At 37.8% G+C, this 18,474-nt stretch overlaps 1 protein-coding gene across 2 annotated transcripts in view; it reads left to right on the top strand.

Moving 5' to 3' along the window:
* The first annotated feature begins 3,160 nt into the window (after positions 1–3,160).
* LOC121954751 (receptor-type tyrosine-protein phosphatase epsilon-like) overlaps positions 3,161–18,474 on the top strand; it is a 32,396-nt gene continuing 17,082 nt past the window's right edge. For both annotated transcript variants that reach the window (XM_042502444.1, XM_042502446.1), the window contains exons 1-2: positions 3,161–3,413; positions 13,356–13,602. The gene's annotated coding sequence lies outside the window, so the exon portion shown is untranslated. The remainder of the gene's footprint in view (positions 3,414–13,355; positions 13,603–18,474) is intronic.

The following is an 18,474-nucleotide window of genomic DNA, read 5'->3' on the forward strand; positions in this document are numbered from 1 at the left end:
ACGCTTTTAGCAACTTGCACTAACAATATTTCGCGTTTTAGCTCGTAACTTTTCCGCAACACACGTTTCGTTTCAGCTCCTCTCTTCTGTCTTCTCGCCACTTTTGCGTATTAGCCCAAAAACTTCCGACAGGTTTAAAACTCTTAAAGATGAAAACAGCAGAGCCAATCAGATTTCAACAAAGACGAGGACTGGTCCAATTTGGAAAGGGGAGGCTCGTATCCCCCCTCAATTTTAAAGTAGATTGGTCCAGTCTGACAGGCAGGTAGCAGGTTATGATACAAACTGGAAAAACAGTTGTTTGTTTGTTTGTTTGTTTGTTTGTTTGTTTGTTTGTTTGTTTGTTTAAAGGACCTGTTACCATTTCCAGGTGTTTTGAGTGTTGGAGGAATTATCCAGATCCTTTTCATACGTAAAAGTACTATTACCATACTGTGAAAATACTCTGTTACTAGTAAAAGTCCAGTATTGGAAATAGGCCTAAGGCTATAAAATTAACAGTGAAGCGCTGTAAAATCATGACATCATAAAAACTGTAAAAATAAAAACAATGAAACAGTGTTCAACTTCCAGTCATATTTTGTAAAGCACTGAACAAACAAAACTGTTAATTTTAAAGTAAGAATATGATGAAATAATATTTCTTTGTAGAATTTACAGATTACTGTAGTTTTTTACAGAAAGACAGCATATTACATTTTACAAATTCATGTTTTGTTTTACAGATAAATGTGGATTTTACAATGGATTTTAAAACATCGGAGTGTTACACTCGAATGTTCCTTAAAACTTGAACTTTCTATTGATGTTCATGCTAAAAAATGAATAACAAAATGTTATTTTACCTGCAATAAAAGCTAGGTTTTTGAAATTGGAGGAAAAATAATAATGATTTTCTAATGTGTATATTTCCAAGTATTAATTCAATAAGAGTTTAAGTTTAAGTTTTATTTTTGTTGACCAAATGGACAGTGTCCAGTGTACAGTTTAAAAATGTCATTTTCAAATTGTTAAACTTACGGGTTGTTCTGTAAAGTTGTTTACATCTTCACTGTATAATTTTTGGTTAAAGTTATTGTGGCAACCGCAGCTGCCACTTCTTTTCCGTAAAAAACAACAGAATTTTTTTACAGCATGCACTTAATGTATCAAAAGTAAAAGTAAGCTACTCAGTGTAGAAAATTTGACAAAAAAATCCAAAAATATTCAAAAAGAATTAGAAAAGACTTATATGTCCATCAAAAAAAGACAATTAAATTTTGACAATTGATAAATTGATTAAGTGGCTAATTATTTCAGCTTTACTTGTTTAATCTGTTAGTTAAATTTATAATGAAGCATCATAGCCTATTTTCTTAACTCTTCTTATGGTTTTATATGCAGAAAAGTAACTGAAGTTTTCAGATAAATGAAAAGAAGTAAAAATGTACACTATTTCCCTCTGAAAAGTTGTGTAGTTGTGTAGAAGTATAAAATGGCATTAAAAGAGTAGACTCAAGTAAAGTACAAGACTCAAGTAAAGTACAAGAAGCCTCAAGCCTCAAATTGGTGGCATATGTAAGTACAGTACTTGAGTAAGCCTAAAGTTACTTCATTTTGACACAGTCAGTGACTGTGGGAATTTCAACAGATCAGAACTCAAGAAAATAATAATAAAAAATAAAGAAGAAAAAATAAAGTTCCTTATGACATGACTTCCATCAAGGTTGTGGATGAATCTGTTGCACCTATTTTCACTATTCATTTAACAACAAATCATTGTAGATGATTAATACAATTTCTTAATAAAGCTATTTTTTTCATGTTGGTTTGAATTTTGAATGTCACACGCACACACAAACACAAAAAATTGATTTACTCCATTAGCTCAATGTAGCTTCCACAAGAGGTCAGCAAAAACAGCCCAGTTACTTAATGATTTGTTTGCATGTCTCTGTGAGGTCAATAAAAACCACAAAGGATTTTTCAATATAGCCTACTGCATTCGAAGCACATTTGTTTATCACATTTTCCAACTTTAGTAAAACAATGCCCCCGAAATGTATTTTTAGGCTATTCAACAACCTTTGCAGATTTGAAATTTGCCTGTGTGGCTGCACATCCTGGAACTGAGGAGCTTAAACACAGCTGCCCTTTCACAAAAAAAAGCACTCAAGTTTTTCCTCCGGAGGTCATATTTCTGACTCATGAGTCACACATGTAAATGCCACTTGCGCACAAGCATTTACTGTTTACAAATGTGATTTCAGACACTAGCTGTAATGCAGCAGAATAAAGACATACATGCAAATGGCATGGACATTTTAAAAATTCAACAAATCTATAAAGAAAATGTTTTACATACTCTCCAATAATGCCAAACTTACAACCCAGACCTTATATATATATATATATATATTATATATATATATATATATATATATATATATATATATATATTATATATATATATATATATATATATACATATATATTCTTTCTTTAAATTGTCACCATGGCCTTAATGTATAAAATTGTGACCTTATTTTACCTTTTGCTCATCCTATTTCCAACTTTTTGTGAGTACACGAAGGCAGCATGACAGGTCCATCATTGCCAGTAGATGGCCCTACTCACATAAATAGTCTAAAAGTGTTTAAAAGAAAATTGGCCATTTCTTTTTATTTTACTGTAAATATCCATGTGATTTTGTGATGTCCTGACCCAAGGCACTCTGAACCACAGCGTGTATCTTTCATTTATATAAATTACAATGAAATGATCTACGGAGCTCCTAGTTGACTAAGGCTAAAAAAAACACAGAGACAAAAGTCTGTTTGTCAGAAAATATGCCACAAGACATGTAGGTTTGTACCATCACAAGACATGTGATGGTACAATATCATAGAGTTTGATAAGGTCAGTGTGAATGTATAATGTAAACCCCCAAAGGAACACTGCAGTAACAATACAGCTAAAAGCATCTCCTAATGTATTGAATAAATGTCACATGCTAAAATGTCAGCCGTAAAACTATCACAAGGGAGGAAAAACAAGAGCCCTTTTTTATGTACAGGATTGCCCTTTATCGTCCAGTGATGCAGGAATGTGAGGGGATGCTGAGTGTCCACCTGATACACTGCTTTACGCCCGGGGGAGGGTCTCCAGTCTCCACTCTGGCTGCCATAACACGGCGCAGCTCAGGCAGGCAGGCTGGCGGGGGGAAGCGCATCCTCAGAGAGATCTGCAGGAAACATGATCAACAGAGAGACATAAATTCATCTCCGATCACATGATTTCACAACTCCATGTGTTTTGTGTGATCCTCCAAAGGACATAGCGCACAAGAGGCAGGCGTCCGTGCGGGGAAAAACAAGCCGACATCATCAGCCACTGCGCCGCCGTGTGAGGCGAGGTCATCGCGAGTAACCAAGGTAAGAGGGGGAAAAAACAGCAGTGAAAACCAGCCGGGCTACTTTTCCATCTGCGTATTTATGCGTAAACACCAACTGTTTTCTGTTTTGTGCACCCTGTCTCGTTTCTGAAAGCTCTCCCAGGCGGTCTATGTATTAGCCTCCGTGTATCTCTCATATTATTAGACCACACTGCATTCAGAGCTGAAAATGCTTTAGCAACAACACATCTCCAGAGAAAAACAGCATGCAGGCCACAGGGACTGGACGTGATATTTCGTCTGCCATTCCTGTAGACATCATGCAATACAGTGAATATGGGTTAGTGGAGCAAATCCACACACCCTGCGACCACCAGCATGTCCCATGTGATGGTTTTCTCCACTAGCAATATTAATAATAATAATAGAATAATCTCGGAGATTGTTGATTTCATATCGAAAATGCGATTAGATGTTATGGGGAAGGGGCGCACTGGATATGATGCATTCTCACTGGTCTAGACAGTAATATGCAAAGGGGCGAGTACACGTAGTACACATGTAGCAGGCCTGTGCATTCATCATACTGGGAGCTGGAGCTTGCACAACATGTGCTGTTTTCTGATATTACTCCAGAGCAGGGGTGTCAAACTCATTTTTAGTTCAGGGGCCACATACAGCCCAATTTGATGTCAAGTGGGCCGCACCAGTAAAACCATTAGATATTTTACAGTGTGACAAACTTTGATACAGTAAAAATGCTTGATTTACAGTATGGGTTTGCGTTGTGCTGAACTCGGATATTTGGGTTATTGTCTGGAATTGTGGAGCATAGATTTTTATAATACATCAGATTTGAAGTCATTTCAAGATAGAAATGCAGAGCTTTCACTCAGGAATATTTCTAAATTCATACCATTAAAATGCTTGATTTTGTGTCTGTATATAGTCAGAGATGTCCTCAACTGAAAAAAAAATCTGTTAATGTCAGGAATTATCCATTTAATTTTTATTTCCAGCCACCCAAAAAATCAAACAATTAAGACAATTTTCTCACTTTTTAATTTACTGGAGATAAAATTGTTGGGGCTCTACCATTAATGACTTATTTAAAATTTCAAACTATGCAAAGTCATCCAAAGTACAGGATTGGACCCTTTGGCGGGCTGATTCTGGCTTGTATGCCGTATGATTGACACCCCTGCTCAAGAGAAGAACAATGTTAGTTCCTTTTATTTTGATGCAAAGGTATATTTAGGTCATTTTTTTGTTTCAAAATAAGATATTTACCATTTCACACATTGTTACAGTTTCCCCACATTTGCAGCATTTCCATGATGGCACTAATTACAATAACCGCCATTTCCATGGCTTTAATTGGTTAGTGCAGACTCTAATCTCAATATGCTAATAATGTGACAATGAGATGTCATTATTGTTGCAGTATGGGAAACTGTTGGAAATGCCATGTGTTCCAATGTGAATTATAAATGCCCCTCACTCACCACAACCTCATTCACAATAACTTCACCTTCAGCTCCATCCCTGATTAAATGGCCTAATAAAAGCGGATGCTAATTTTAGAATTACCTCAAACTCCTCGTCTGTGGTCTGAATATTGGGCTCCATCGCCCACATCTTTTTCACCTTGGGAATACACGAACTATAGTTAGACACATACTAATTTAAAGATTAATTTCTTGATGATGACTTTTAAGTATCCTAAGGTGAGAGTGATGCTGATGCTTGAAATGCTTGAAACATTGGCCTGTTTTAAAGCTTAGCTGTGAGTAGTATGAATGGGAGGTTTATATAAACTTTGACACATGAATGCATGACATTGATATGACAACAGCCTGTGCAGAAAGACATGAGTCACTGTTGAGTCAGCATGATCTGCCTCTCTCTTAAAATGATGTCCATCTGCTTGAGGGATAATTCAGAGGTTGCCATAAAGCTCTATCAGATAAAGGTGATAAAAAACTTAATTCAGTGCTTCAGGTATGACATTAATATTCAGTTAACACTTGGACTGAAAGAAAAATGGAGAAAGAGCAGATGGGGATAGATGAGGGTGTGGAGGTGGAAGATAACCAACAACTAATATCGGTGTCTATGTGACCGCTATAAAAGTTGAGGAATTTTACATATAATTAGGTGTAAGTCTAATAATGACCTGTGAAATGCAGTATCTTAATTTCAAATACAAAACCACAGGAAGGCATTGGAATCCATTATTCTGTCCTAGAGTTTTGTATTTAAAAAGATGAGTAACACTTCTCTTTTTTAATCATGTTTGAGTGCACTCATGGTGAAGCTGTTTTTGAGAGTTTATCCTTCATGCTGAAATATTTAAAGGAGACCTATTATGCTCATTTTCAAATTCATACTTGTACTTTTGGCTTCTACTGGAACATGTTCACCTGATTTAATGGTCAGAAACATTTTCCTCATACTGTGTCTACCTCTATCTAACCTCTGTCTGAAACGCTCTGTTTTAGCACCTGTCTCTTTAAGACTTCCCCCCCAAAAAAGCCCAGTCTGCCCTGATTGGTTAGCGTTTCAGATTCTTTCATATCTCAGCATCTCTACACACATGATCTGAACCAAGATTATGTGTTTTCTTGTCGTTAAAATGTGGCTACATGTATATCAGTGTACTTGAAGCTGTGTAAAATGGTACTTTCTTTGAAAAATCATCAATAAAATCATCGAAACTAAAACCTTCACAACCAGACATGTTTCTGCAGTAACATGGTCCAAAATCAGAGAGAAATAACTTCAGCAACCAAGATTGCATTTCCCTTACTGTAGAAGTGTAGGCACCATGCCTGAAGCAGATGACCATATAGTCAGAAATAAGTCACAAGCTACAACAGCTTGAAATAAAAAAAAAACATTGATATCAGAGTATACAGAACAGCCTAAAGCATGAGGGTTTTGCTCACTGGGATTACTTTTACATATGTTTACCTCATTATTTAAAACTTTGGCTACGTTTAAAATAAACATCCAGCACTGTATCATTATACATATGATAACATGAAAAAGAGGTCCCCTTCAAGCCAGAGAGGATTTGTACAGTGTGTTAAAGCCTTTATCTAACCTGAACTATATTTTCACCTTTTATTGTCTTAATTATACTCTTTTATTGTGGCTGGCACATCCAGTCATGTCAGATAATCAGCGGTTAATTTAGAGGTATAAATGTTTCATTAGGTGCCTGTGTAATCATCCTTCATAATCTGCAGATCTCAACTGTGATGACTTTTGTGACTGTTGGCTTCTTCGTTTCCTGTCTGATTTCTACTGATTATCATCGAAATAAGAGATATGGTCATCGAATGAATTTGTCCACAGGATTTTACTGTGTGTATATGTGACCTCATAGCCTTGTGAAACACTGCAATGGTGCAGCCTTGAATGAAAATGACTGTGTTCCTCATATATGCAACTGGATGTAGGCCAGGAAGGCTCTGTTCTGTTTCAGTCTTCAGGCACAACATTCATCCATACACATTTTGTTAAAGAACCGCCCTCTGCATCATCACGGCCCAAATTTTAAAAAGTTTCTTTTTTTGCATTTACCCTCTGATTCAAGTCTTGTTTATCATGTTTCATTAATACGCAGCATCTATTTGAAGCGCAGCTGCTCGCTCTGCCAGGTCAGTGTTTCATAAGTAAACCCTGACTTATGGTGTAACTTACTGTGAGAACAGGAAGTGCTTGTGCTGTCAATCTGCTGACAGCTGGAGCTCTAATAAAGAGGGAAGAAACTGACTGTTCATTTTAATAAAAGTGCTACTGCACTTAAACACAAAGAGCTGTTCCATTAGGTACGAAAGACTCACAAAATGCAGCTGCAAGGTCAGACTGAAGCCGCAAAATAGTTTAGAATATTATTCCCAACAATGTCTTTAGATCATATATTCAAGTATGTAACAGACATGATGGGACTGCTGTAGCTGTGTTTCACAGTTCTAAAGTTTAATCCACTTACACAGGACTCTAGTGAAAGGAACAAACTTGGTTGAGCTGCAGTAGAAGAGTAGATGAGTGGTGAAATTGTAATTGCAATGATTATTATCTCTTGTCCCTAGCTTCACCTATACTGTGCCCCAGAAGTGTCATTTTCAGAGTCCTCAAACTTGAAGCTGGAGATTATTCTACTCATTCTCTGATATGAAGGCATAAAAATAATATTTCTCAGCTATTTCCCTCGGCAATAGCCACTTATTTTAAAGTGTGGGTGTTCCAGGCTCAGGCTGTGACATGCTCAGTAAACCAGCCACTTTAGGTGCAGGACTCTTGTGAGTAGGAGTTATACAAAGTCTCAACGTGGCAGATTTTCACTTGAACACTTAAAAGTGTCTCTTAATGTCATTTGCAAAAGAATTGTCTTTGTCTCGTGCTTCTAAAAGCAGTAGTTTGTCTTGTCCACACATGTACTCAACAGGCAATCTCACAGATTGAATCAAATTTACAAACCTACTCATCACAGTCTGAACTTGTGCACAAGTATAAAATAAAAGGTTCCAGCCTGACTGACAAAACACACAGTGCTTCTCAGAGTCAAGGATGCTTCCTTGATAAGACCTTCCAAGTCCTTGCAGGTCAGGTCCTACAGAGGCCAGGCAAGACTCCTTAGCATTCAAAGGACACATAATGAACCAGCAAGCCAGCTAACCAATGCAGTGACAACTTCAGTAAGCCTACTTCAACAGGTATCTAGCTGATTGTTAATAGAAATTTAAACTGGCATTACCACGTTTTGCTTTACTTTGATGGAACACATTAATGGTAACAAGAAATTTACAAGAACACTGGATATACCTAACATTTAAATGCACATTTCACCATCAGTATTGCTGTTGCTTCACTCGTGTTCTGCACCATTTTCCAAGGACAAGCACGGCCAAAAAACAGCAATGCATCAGTGTCCTTGTGGATCTAATATGAGCGAAGACACATCAGTTGGATTGCCTATTTCTGGCCGTAAAAAATGATTTTGGGGGATTGCTGAGGCAAAATATCTGAGAGTTTACTAGCATATTTGCCATGTTTTTTTTAAATCTCGGGGCAAGACAATGCATCATACGCATAGGATTGTTGGTGCTTTAAGAGAGCTAAGGATACACACAGGGATCCTTTAACATTCTGTTAATGAAGGACTCAGCCCTTGGTAGAATGTGAAGGATGCTAAGGCAACATTTGATGACGTGGCATCCTTAAATTGCTGGCGATTAAGGATCCTTCCTTGAATTTGACCAGCACTGACAGTCTCCGCTTGCTCTCCACATTGAGCATCATGAATGAAGGTTACTGCATGCATCTGTGCTCTCTGAAGACCTCCATTAGTTTACCCCATTACATATGAAACCGTGGATTCATCATCTCAGGAAGCCACGTGCGCCTCTGGGGTAGAAGCCATCAATATTGGATTTATGCCGCAGGAAGGCAGCATGTGAATAGCATGAATAGCTAGATTCACCGAATTCACTGAATATGTGTGGTGACTGAATAGCAACCATCAAATTTGGGTCTGGATTGGGATGCCTGGTGGCTCAGTGGATAGAGCAGCGCCCCATGTACAGAGGCTGTGTTCGTCGCAGCGGCCACAGGTTTGAATCCAGCCTCGGCCCTTTGCTGCATGTCTCCCCCTCTCTCTCTCCCCCTTTTACACTCACACTGTCCTGTCAATTTAACGCAATAAAAGCAAAAAAAAATAATCTTATAAAAAAGGGGGTATGAATTTCAAATATTTTGATCATGCATAGCATGATAGCATTAGAATAATAAAAAAGACAACAATAGAGACATTTAATTCTTTACTATGTAACAAAAGAAATAACTCACTGCGACACTTAGCTACAGTACTTAGTGTTGCCTGTTTTGGTATGAATTAAAGATTGAACCACAGAGTGCTGGGTGATGACTGCACTCCCATAAAACTTTAATGGGCTGCATGTTTCCCCTCTTAGTCAATGGGCAGAGTGGCACAGAAAGGAAGCGCTTGTGCCTGCAGTAATCATATGCCGTGAGCATGTCTCCTTCTTCTTTGGTCTGAATGTGTGCAGCTGAAAGGAGAACAATACTCTGTGTGAAAAGATGATGATGGCTTCATTAAAGTCTCCTGAATTACTTTTACGCAAGTGAAATACAGTATGAATAACTTAGCATATTTAATACATTTTTTATACCTATTATCATTTAACCCAGTCTTTTTAACATAAATGATAATATATTGCCATTGCAAAAAAAGTCTAGCCTAATTCTTGGAAGCATTTTATTACTTCAGTGTAGCACATTACCTATTTAATCTATTATTAACATCACTGAACCGCTGCATGGTAACTAAAGTTTTCTTAAACCAGCTCTGTAACAATTTGTTCAACCTGAAATGTGCTCAGATCCACAGAAGAGCGCCGTTTCTGCCTGGTTACTCTTTGATTCATCTTTGACTGACAGATTCAGTAACAAGAATTATCCTTGCGGGCCAGGTCAAAGGTTGCATGAGCTGTGTCGTGACAGTTTTTCCTTTTTTTAGCTTGACCTTCTTGTAACATCTGTACATTCACATATAAGTTCCACATATAGAATAAATGGAGCGGTGAGTAATTTGTTGCTGTTTGAATGAGAGAAATTAGAGCCATGTTACCATGTTGAAGGCATGCTACCTTAAAGAAAACAAACTATTTGACATTTCAGTGTCAATTTACTACTCACAGGAAGAGCTACACTGCCTCTGTAAACAGTTGTATAATGTCTTCGGTGGTTTAGGAGGAGCGTCTGGGAAAATTACTGACATTACATCACTTGAGTAAGCTTTGCTCGGGCGTGGAGTTTAAAAGACATGGGTGTTAACCAGGCAGTAACTCTCTATAAAAGATGTTATTGAGTTAAATTACGGTAGGTGCATGAGCCAGTGATTTAGGCCTTTTTTGTCTCATACTAAAGACTACAAGTGAGGATAACTGCTGCATCAATTTGGATTTTTCTGTATTGTATACTTGGTGTGATGTGAATGGATTTCTATGATCTGTAAATCAAAGGCAGGATAAACAGACTGTTAATTTTGTTTTTTAGCGTTGCTTATCACCACTGACTGACTGCAGGATTAAACTGCCAATTTGAAGGCAATGAAAATAGAGATTTAAAGTTTTCCAGAGAATGTTCTTGTAATGTAAGGACCATAATAACCCTCACACAGTTGTATAGTATGAAATTATAAATTTCTTGGCAGTTTAGTGAGTATGCAGATTTTTCCGAAAATGTTATGCCTATGATGTGCGTTGCTTTCACAGTGCTCAAACACCACAATTTAGAAAATAACTGTGGGGAAAGTATGTAAATGAAACTTTTTAAAACCAGTTGTGCTCTATTATTTGACACAACTGGACTTTAATGTAAGCTAAGAATTCACCATCTAAAATGATACAAACTGTAGTTCAGGGAAACATCATTAAATAAGTCTAAAAGAGGAAATGCATCAGCATTTAAAGTCCAGTTTTTTTTCAGTGGGCGGATAAATTTACGAGCTGATTACAGAGACAAAGCTGTCACTCCACTGGTTATTATCACATCAAAATATTAACTATAGACAAAATCTCTTTAAACAGATTCTGCATATGAAATCAGAATCTGTTGGCAACGGGACAAAATAATAGTATAAGAAGCATTCTGGTTTCTGTTTGTAGTCCAAGTAGTATTGACTGATCAGGTTTGAGTGAGTTTTGGTTGCATGCAGGTAAACAGTGTGTGGAAAGAAATGAGACGTAATGCATTAGCCAAAATGGATTCTCTGAACCCATCAATTACTGTCTGGTGATGACTTAGCGTTTAGCTTTGTTAATTGGACTGTACACTATGTGCCTGGAAGAGGAAGTCTTGGCCCGAATATCTGTTATCCTGAAATCAGATGGCTTCACTGGAAACTCCAAAATAGTGTCCGTTACCCCCAGAAGCTAAAATGTCTTCAGACCAATAGCTGGTGGTTTCTGAGATTTGTGATGAAATACACTTGTTCAGAATTGTTAAGAAGATTTTTCCACCTAGAGTGGTATCAAAATTATGCCTGGCTCATGGACCATTTTGATATTTGTGTCAGCTATTCTTACAACTAGGGTTTGAATGGTATGAGGTTTTTACAGTACAGTAACCATGGCAGAAAATATCACAGACAATATCTGTTTTATCAGTCACAATAACCCAAGGAATGAAAAAAGGGTTTTTTTTTGGTTGAACTGACACCATTATTATTGAAATTAAAACCATTTTCAATGGAGGTATGTGTAAAACCTCTGACAGGCAGTTAGGAGCAGGAAAGGAGAGTGTGGGGGATGTGCAGGTGAGAGATGGTTGCATTTTAATAAAAATAAAGTAGATAAGCAACACGGTATGATAACTGTCAGTTTTCATACCATGGTATACCATTTCACAGGCTGTTACCTCATTCACAGCCTGGTTTTTGTATCTAACAATGGAAGAAATTTGTAACATGTTTCTCACGAGTCCCCCACTTAAATGGAAGTCAAAGAGCTTATTTCTAAAGCCTCATTTATGAAGGATCTTTTGATCAGGTTTACAGTCTTCAGGTTAGGTGTCCTTAATGGCAAACATGTTTCTGTTCAAATGCCAAAGACTTTGCAACATTTGGAAAAGTTGAGCACAGCTCCTACAGAACGTGAGAAAATGAGGTGTTTTCCATACCTTGTTCATTAATTCCTCTCATCCCGGCTCAGACTGAGTGGGCCCGTTCAGCTGAGTCTAGTGACTAATTCACCTCCTCTCGTCTGCTTTCTGCTCAGCTGCGTTAAAGTGGCCAAGTGTTAACAATATGGCTTTGTGTCTCACACCTGTGGGCAGTGGGACTCTGGGAGCGTAGGAGTGAGGGGGCAAGAGGGACATGCTTTCTTTTTCAGACTCAAGCAGGGCGATAGAATAACATCACAGTCAAGTCTTTGTGTAGATAGGGCAGAATTAATTCCAGCATACTTTATGCACAGCTTTCCTTGTATAGTCACATTCACGGACAAATTTGCGGCTGTGCGTGGTTTAATTGGACTACACTGTTTGCTAACACCAGCCTCCTGTTTACTGTTATTAGATTTGAAGGTGATTCTTACAATTATACTGATGTAAGCAAGCGGCGAATGTGTGCAAACTCCTCATGTGTACCACAAACACTGGAAGACTAATTTGGAGAGTATTAGTTTTGCATGGCTGGAGATAAATAGATTGTTACTGTAATGTTTTTGCTTTGTAGCAGTGGGTTCTACAAATTGCGGCAGAGGTTGCTGCGATAGCGGTACACAAGCATTGGGCATGTGCAGCACAAATGGTTGCATATCTCTGGGACGCAGATGCAAACTCCCACTCATTCCACTTCTCTCCGTATTCATGCATTTCAAGGTTCTTTTTTCTTTGAGTCGGCCTCAGTAGTGAGTCAGGGGAAATCTGCCTCTGCTTAACAATATAATTTGTTGAATAGCTTTGGCTGAACTTTTATACATTTCTAAGGGACTGTACTTTACTTATCAGAGGAAGGAGGTGGCTGGTGTGTTACTTCTTTTTTTTTTTTAAATCTTGACCCTCCTCAAGCTACAAATATTCTTCCTTGAGCCTCCCTAAGAGACTGGGGGGAAATGCATGACTCTTTCCCCACCATAACTAGGTATATTTGTTTTATATTCATACATCAAATGTAGGAATGGAGCAATTTCCAGCAATGATAAATAGTGTAATTTTTGCAATTTTAAAAGTAAACATGCCTTTTAAATTCCACCAGAGGGTTTGGGGGCTAAGAGGATACTTAAAGTAAATTCAAAAAGAACTATGTACAGTTGTTTGTCCCTCCCTGTAGTCAAAATAAAAAAGTCCCTCACCAGTGCTTAAAAAAATATTTGACATGCCTCCCCTGTTTTGCCCCAACCCCCCAAAATACCAAACAGTCCCTAACTATCACCTTTTGCTTATTTTCCAGGTTCCCATGATCCCCTGTGCCTTGATCCGAATCTAAAGCTCCAAAAACGACCTCAGGCTTCACCACTGACCTCAGTCATCCCTTCATCCAGTGCTGTTATCGATGTCTCAAAGAGGATGTGAGTAAAAGAAGGACTGAGGGTAAAAAAAAACCCAGTAAGTCCAACCAAGAAAGGAACAGGGATCACATGGCTGCTATGGACTGACGGGTCAACTGATACCAGATCACACTGGCTTTGCTTGGAAGTGTAAGTCTTTTATTAATCCATCTGACCACAGACCAGGTCAATTATGTTGTAAGAAATCAATGGTAATTCAATCCGTTAATGGGAAATAATCTAATAATTACAGTGTCTCCTTTCTAGATTGATTCTTTTGACCTTAACCATGCAGGAGTCAGTAATCTGAGACATGTAAGCAGTACTGAGAAGACAAGATAAAGATACAATAGCATTTCCAGTGTTAGGTAGAATGCCTTGTGTTTGCAGGTCCTTATAAAGCCTTAAAATGTCTTGTTTTAGGGCATCAAATAGTCTTAAATTTGAATTTCTAAGGTCTTAATTTTATTTTATGATAGTTTTTTCTTATGTAAAGTGTCTTTGAGTACCATGTAAAGTGCTCTATGAATAAAATGTAATGTTATTATTATTATTATTATTATTACATTGCAACATACATTTCATCTAATTGCATTTATCCATCTCTTAATTTGTTTTTGTCAAAATAAGCCAAGCTCCTGAAAATCCACATTTCTGAATTTACAAATTGTTTAAAACCTAACACTAAATCCAATAGTCTTTTTACATCATACTTGCACTTACCTGTATGCAAAGTGTAGATGAACCTAACTCACTCTAATAACCACATTCCTACATGTAACCTACCTCTGCGTTTGACTACACACAGGATATACTACTTATCTTTATATTTACCTGCAATACTTGAATAAGAAAAAAAGATGATTGTTCAAAAATCTGTTTTTAAGCAGTTCAAAGTAAGTTTGAGAACAGTCTAGCATCGCATTTAAGTGTCTGGTACCTGTAGACATGTATGTCAGTGTATGTTGTATATGAGATTTCTTCAGTGTATTTTCAAAAGCAGTCTACCTCCAAAGCCTCCCTCTCATATTAAATACAGCGCGCTGCATTTGAAGATATAGCAGCAGCTTACCAGACTGCACAGCTTCATCCTTTTTACTGCCTCTGTGTACTGAGGGTGTCTACCATTATGGCTGTTATCTCTCTGAACCCAGAATCTAGACATTTATCTCCTCCAGCTCCAACTCCTCTCCCCTCTCCTCCTCGTCTCATCTCCTCTCTCATCTCTCCTCTCCTCTCTGCTGCCACACTTTACTGACATGTGTTTGTGTTCTCGTCCCATCCTTTCCTTGGCACTTGACAATGGAAGTGGTGGCTGTTTCTGGTATTCTTTTTTTTTTTTTTTTTGCTCTTCCTTTGTTCCTCCTCTCCCTGGAAACAAAAAAAAAGTCTTTCATCTTTCTGTGTACAAGACATGGCATCTATTCTGTGCCAAGCACAAAATGTGGATCTGTCTTTGAGGCTGTATTGATTTGTAAAGAAACTGAGACATGATTGGATGCGGCTATCTATTTGATATATTTTGTTATTGTTTGACATACCCCTGTGAGCAGAACATTCTTTACCTTTATTATAATGCAAACTACTACCCTGCAGCACAAACACGAGCCGTACTTTTTTAACACTTCTTCATATCTCACTTGAAGTTTGTAGTCATGCATACTTAGCAATATTATTGCTCCACTTGTTTCAGATCAGAAACCACAGTTCAATAAGCATTATGTCGGGCAAATATCCTTCGATGTCCTCCACACAGTGATGGAACATGTTGAATAATTTAGAAATCATGCATTTTTTAAATCAATGGACATTCAATTGCTGTAAGCTTTTAGCAGGGTCAGGTCAGTGAGATTATATACCATGCAGCATATTCCAGAACCTACAGGACTGTGGTAAACACCAACCAATCACCATGTAATGTTGGATTGGGTTTGCAATGGTGCATCATTTATTGAGGTGTTAGAGAGGTTGTGTCTGTCACTTGATTCCACATTTTGGTCGAGACTGTATTGCAGTGAAGTTTGGTACAAATGCCTGTACCAAACTTTATTGCAATACATCTCATAGTAGTTGGGATATTTTCTGACATTTTATCTAGCTCCATCATCAGATCAACATTTTAATTAGTTCAGTACAGATGGAGTGTGAAACTTTATTCTCCCTCCTCTGGCAGTTAGAGTTATTAAGCAAACTCTGTTGACGTGTGCATATGACACATGCAGGTGAGCTTGCTGCACCTCCCCGCCCCCAGGAAAGCTCTCTTCAAGTCAGATATTTTGGCTTTACTTCTTCCTCATAAGACCAGCTACAATCAATTAAAAAAGTGGCTAAGAGGCTAAGTAGGCTTTAAGTTTATATGCATTTTAAGGAGTTTATTAGAACAAAAAAAAAGACTGACAACTCAACTAAAGCAAAACAAGACACGACAAGACATGACAAAACATGACAAGACGTGACGAGACGTAACAAGATATCGTGACGAGTTGTAATGACACGTGATGTGACATGATGTGACAAGACGGTCAACAGAAAATATCAGCCAAAGTCCTCCTATTTTTCTAAGTGCAGCAACAACAGTTAATGAACAGGTGAAAAAATGTGAAACCACACCCCTGTACCAATTATAGTCACAAAAGAGTAAGCCACCAAAAAAACATGTGTAGCCGAAACAAATAAACACAGGCTAAATACAGTCTGGCTCCTAATAACAACTTTCTTTTCTTTTTTTTTTTTTAAAATCTGGAGTATTCACTTCAGAAACTTTTCTTTGACGCTTCGTAGGATTTTCCATCATACTCCTGCTGCTCCTTCACTATCGTGTTTCCCCCCCTTCCTTTCATTTTAGATCTAAACATCAAACTGTCAACATAGATATTATCAAAAGAAAACATCAGAATCACTCACATACAGATGAAACGCAATGCCAAACAGAGAAAGAAAACAAAAACAAAATGAAATGAAGAAAATCTATTGAACATTAAATAAATAAATAAATTATGCTCTCCCCCTTCCTGCCCCCTTTATCTCTGGCTGGCTGGTAAAATGCATCACTTTTTCACAGATACCTGACACAAAACTCCATGTAACAGACCTTAATTTATATGTAAAAGTCCTGCACTCCATCTTTAAAAATCCACAACAGTCCTATCAACCGTAGCTGTGCCTTGTGCTTTGTGCTAATTACCAAATGCTGCTCAACTAACAGGGAGCACGCTAAGCATTATATCTGCTAAACATCAACACGATATTACATTCACTGTGAGCATGTTAGCATGCTGATGTTAGCATTCAGCTCAAATGAAATCACTGCTGTGCCTGGATGCCTCAGCGAGGCTGAAGACTTGTTTTATTACAGTGTGCGTAACATCATGTTAAACTGTGTAGTAAATGGAAGTGCACAGAAGATCATATTTAGCTGTGTTTATGACAGACAGTATGCATTAATAGTGATTAGATGACATAATAAACTGATGCTTTTGCAGAGAACTGACTTGAGAGCTGTCCAGGGTGCAGCTAACCTCTTGCCCAGTGCATGCTGGGATAGGCATGCACCCATAACCCTTAGCAGCAGGGAAATGGATAGACTGTTACGTAAAATTAGAATTAAGGAGAAAAGGATTTAAGGTTGAGTTAGATATTTAAATGAAATGACACATCAATAGAGCAAGTGTATACATGTTAGTTATAAAAGCAACAGACTGGGTTAGTGCTGGTGTCATTTAATAGTGCCAAGTAGTGATGTAAAACATGCACGATTGGCAGTGTTTTTACTTTTTTTTTCTCTAATTTGCAGATTTTAAGACTACCTTTAAAAATGACCACAGTAATTGCCAGCTGGTTCCCATTGGCGCCTCACTGCAGCGCCTCAGTAAACCTGTAAACATTGTGTTTTCCATGTTTCATCCATATGCTTTTAGGGAAAAGATGTAAGGAAGGATTGCTGAGCAAGCTACTCATTGAAATTCCTGGCTGTGAAACTAAAATAGATTGCCCACAAATACATGGCTGCAATTTATTGTGTTGTATTAAACCAGTGCACTTTGACAGCACATATTAAAAGAACATGAAGCAGAAACACGGTGGAAGATTAGAAACCACCAAAGGAGTAGTATAAAGACCATGAGTTGTACAATTTCAGGAGCAGGATACACACAAAAATCCATCTAAGTTTTAACTATGATAGTCAAGCTGTATGATTTGAGAAGAATATGCGATAACGTTGCTAAATATTACTTGCCATAAATAAACAGATAATGAAGTGAACTCAGTTCTCGACTCAGACTTGCACAGTGCCCATGCTTGTGCCACGTTTCCAATATCCAAAATATTACCAGAAAACAGACCAGTTCTCTCTGTTATTCGCACTTTTATCTGGTCACACTTTTCTCCCTCAACCATGCTGAGCAGTACAGTGGCACTATAGTCTAATGAATTTCAATCATAGATTGCCCAATCGGATGATTCCTAACATTGAGGGATCTCTCTAATTGGCCAGAGAGTTAACAGCATGGCACATATCATGAAAAAATAGCACCTTCACACAGAATGAAATTAAATGTGTTGTTACTTCATTTATCTCAGTCTGATTTGGGGGCTATAACAAAAAGAAATCTGTCTTCTGGTCACATATTTGAGCTTAAATCTGTAAATACAGTCATTTTACAAACAGCATGGGGAAAAACTCTCACCTGGGTTAGTCCTATTTTTATGCTTCTGGGTGGAAATGGATAATAGATCACCTTCCTCTGCACAGCTTGGTTTGAATTAATGATAAACTGGAGTGGAAAAGCTGCAGGTCTGGCAGAAGGAAAAGACACATTTCTGTGGTTGGTGTTTCTATTTCTGATGTCTATTTTCTGGGAGTCTTGCTTTCAGGTTTTCATGTGCGAGCCGAGGTAAGGGAGATGTTGAAGTAAAGCAGAACAGAATCATTTTAGGCTGCTGTGACTCTTGGAATTTGAGAGATGTACAGTATATATATCAGTGGTTTCTTTTCTCACTCAGGGGTTTTTTAACTTCCTG

The sequence above is a fragment of the Plectropomus leopardus genome, chromosome 15 (genome assembly GCF_008729295.1).
Source record: "Plectropomus leopardus isolate mb chromosome 15, YSFRI_Pleo_2.0, whole genome shotgun sequence".
Taxonomy (NCBI): Eukaryota; Metazoa; Chordata; class Actinopteri; order Perciformes; family Serranidae; genus Plectropomus; species Plectropomus leopardus.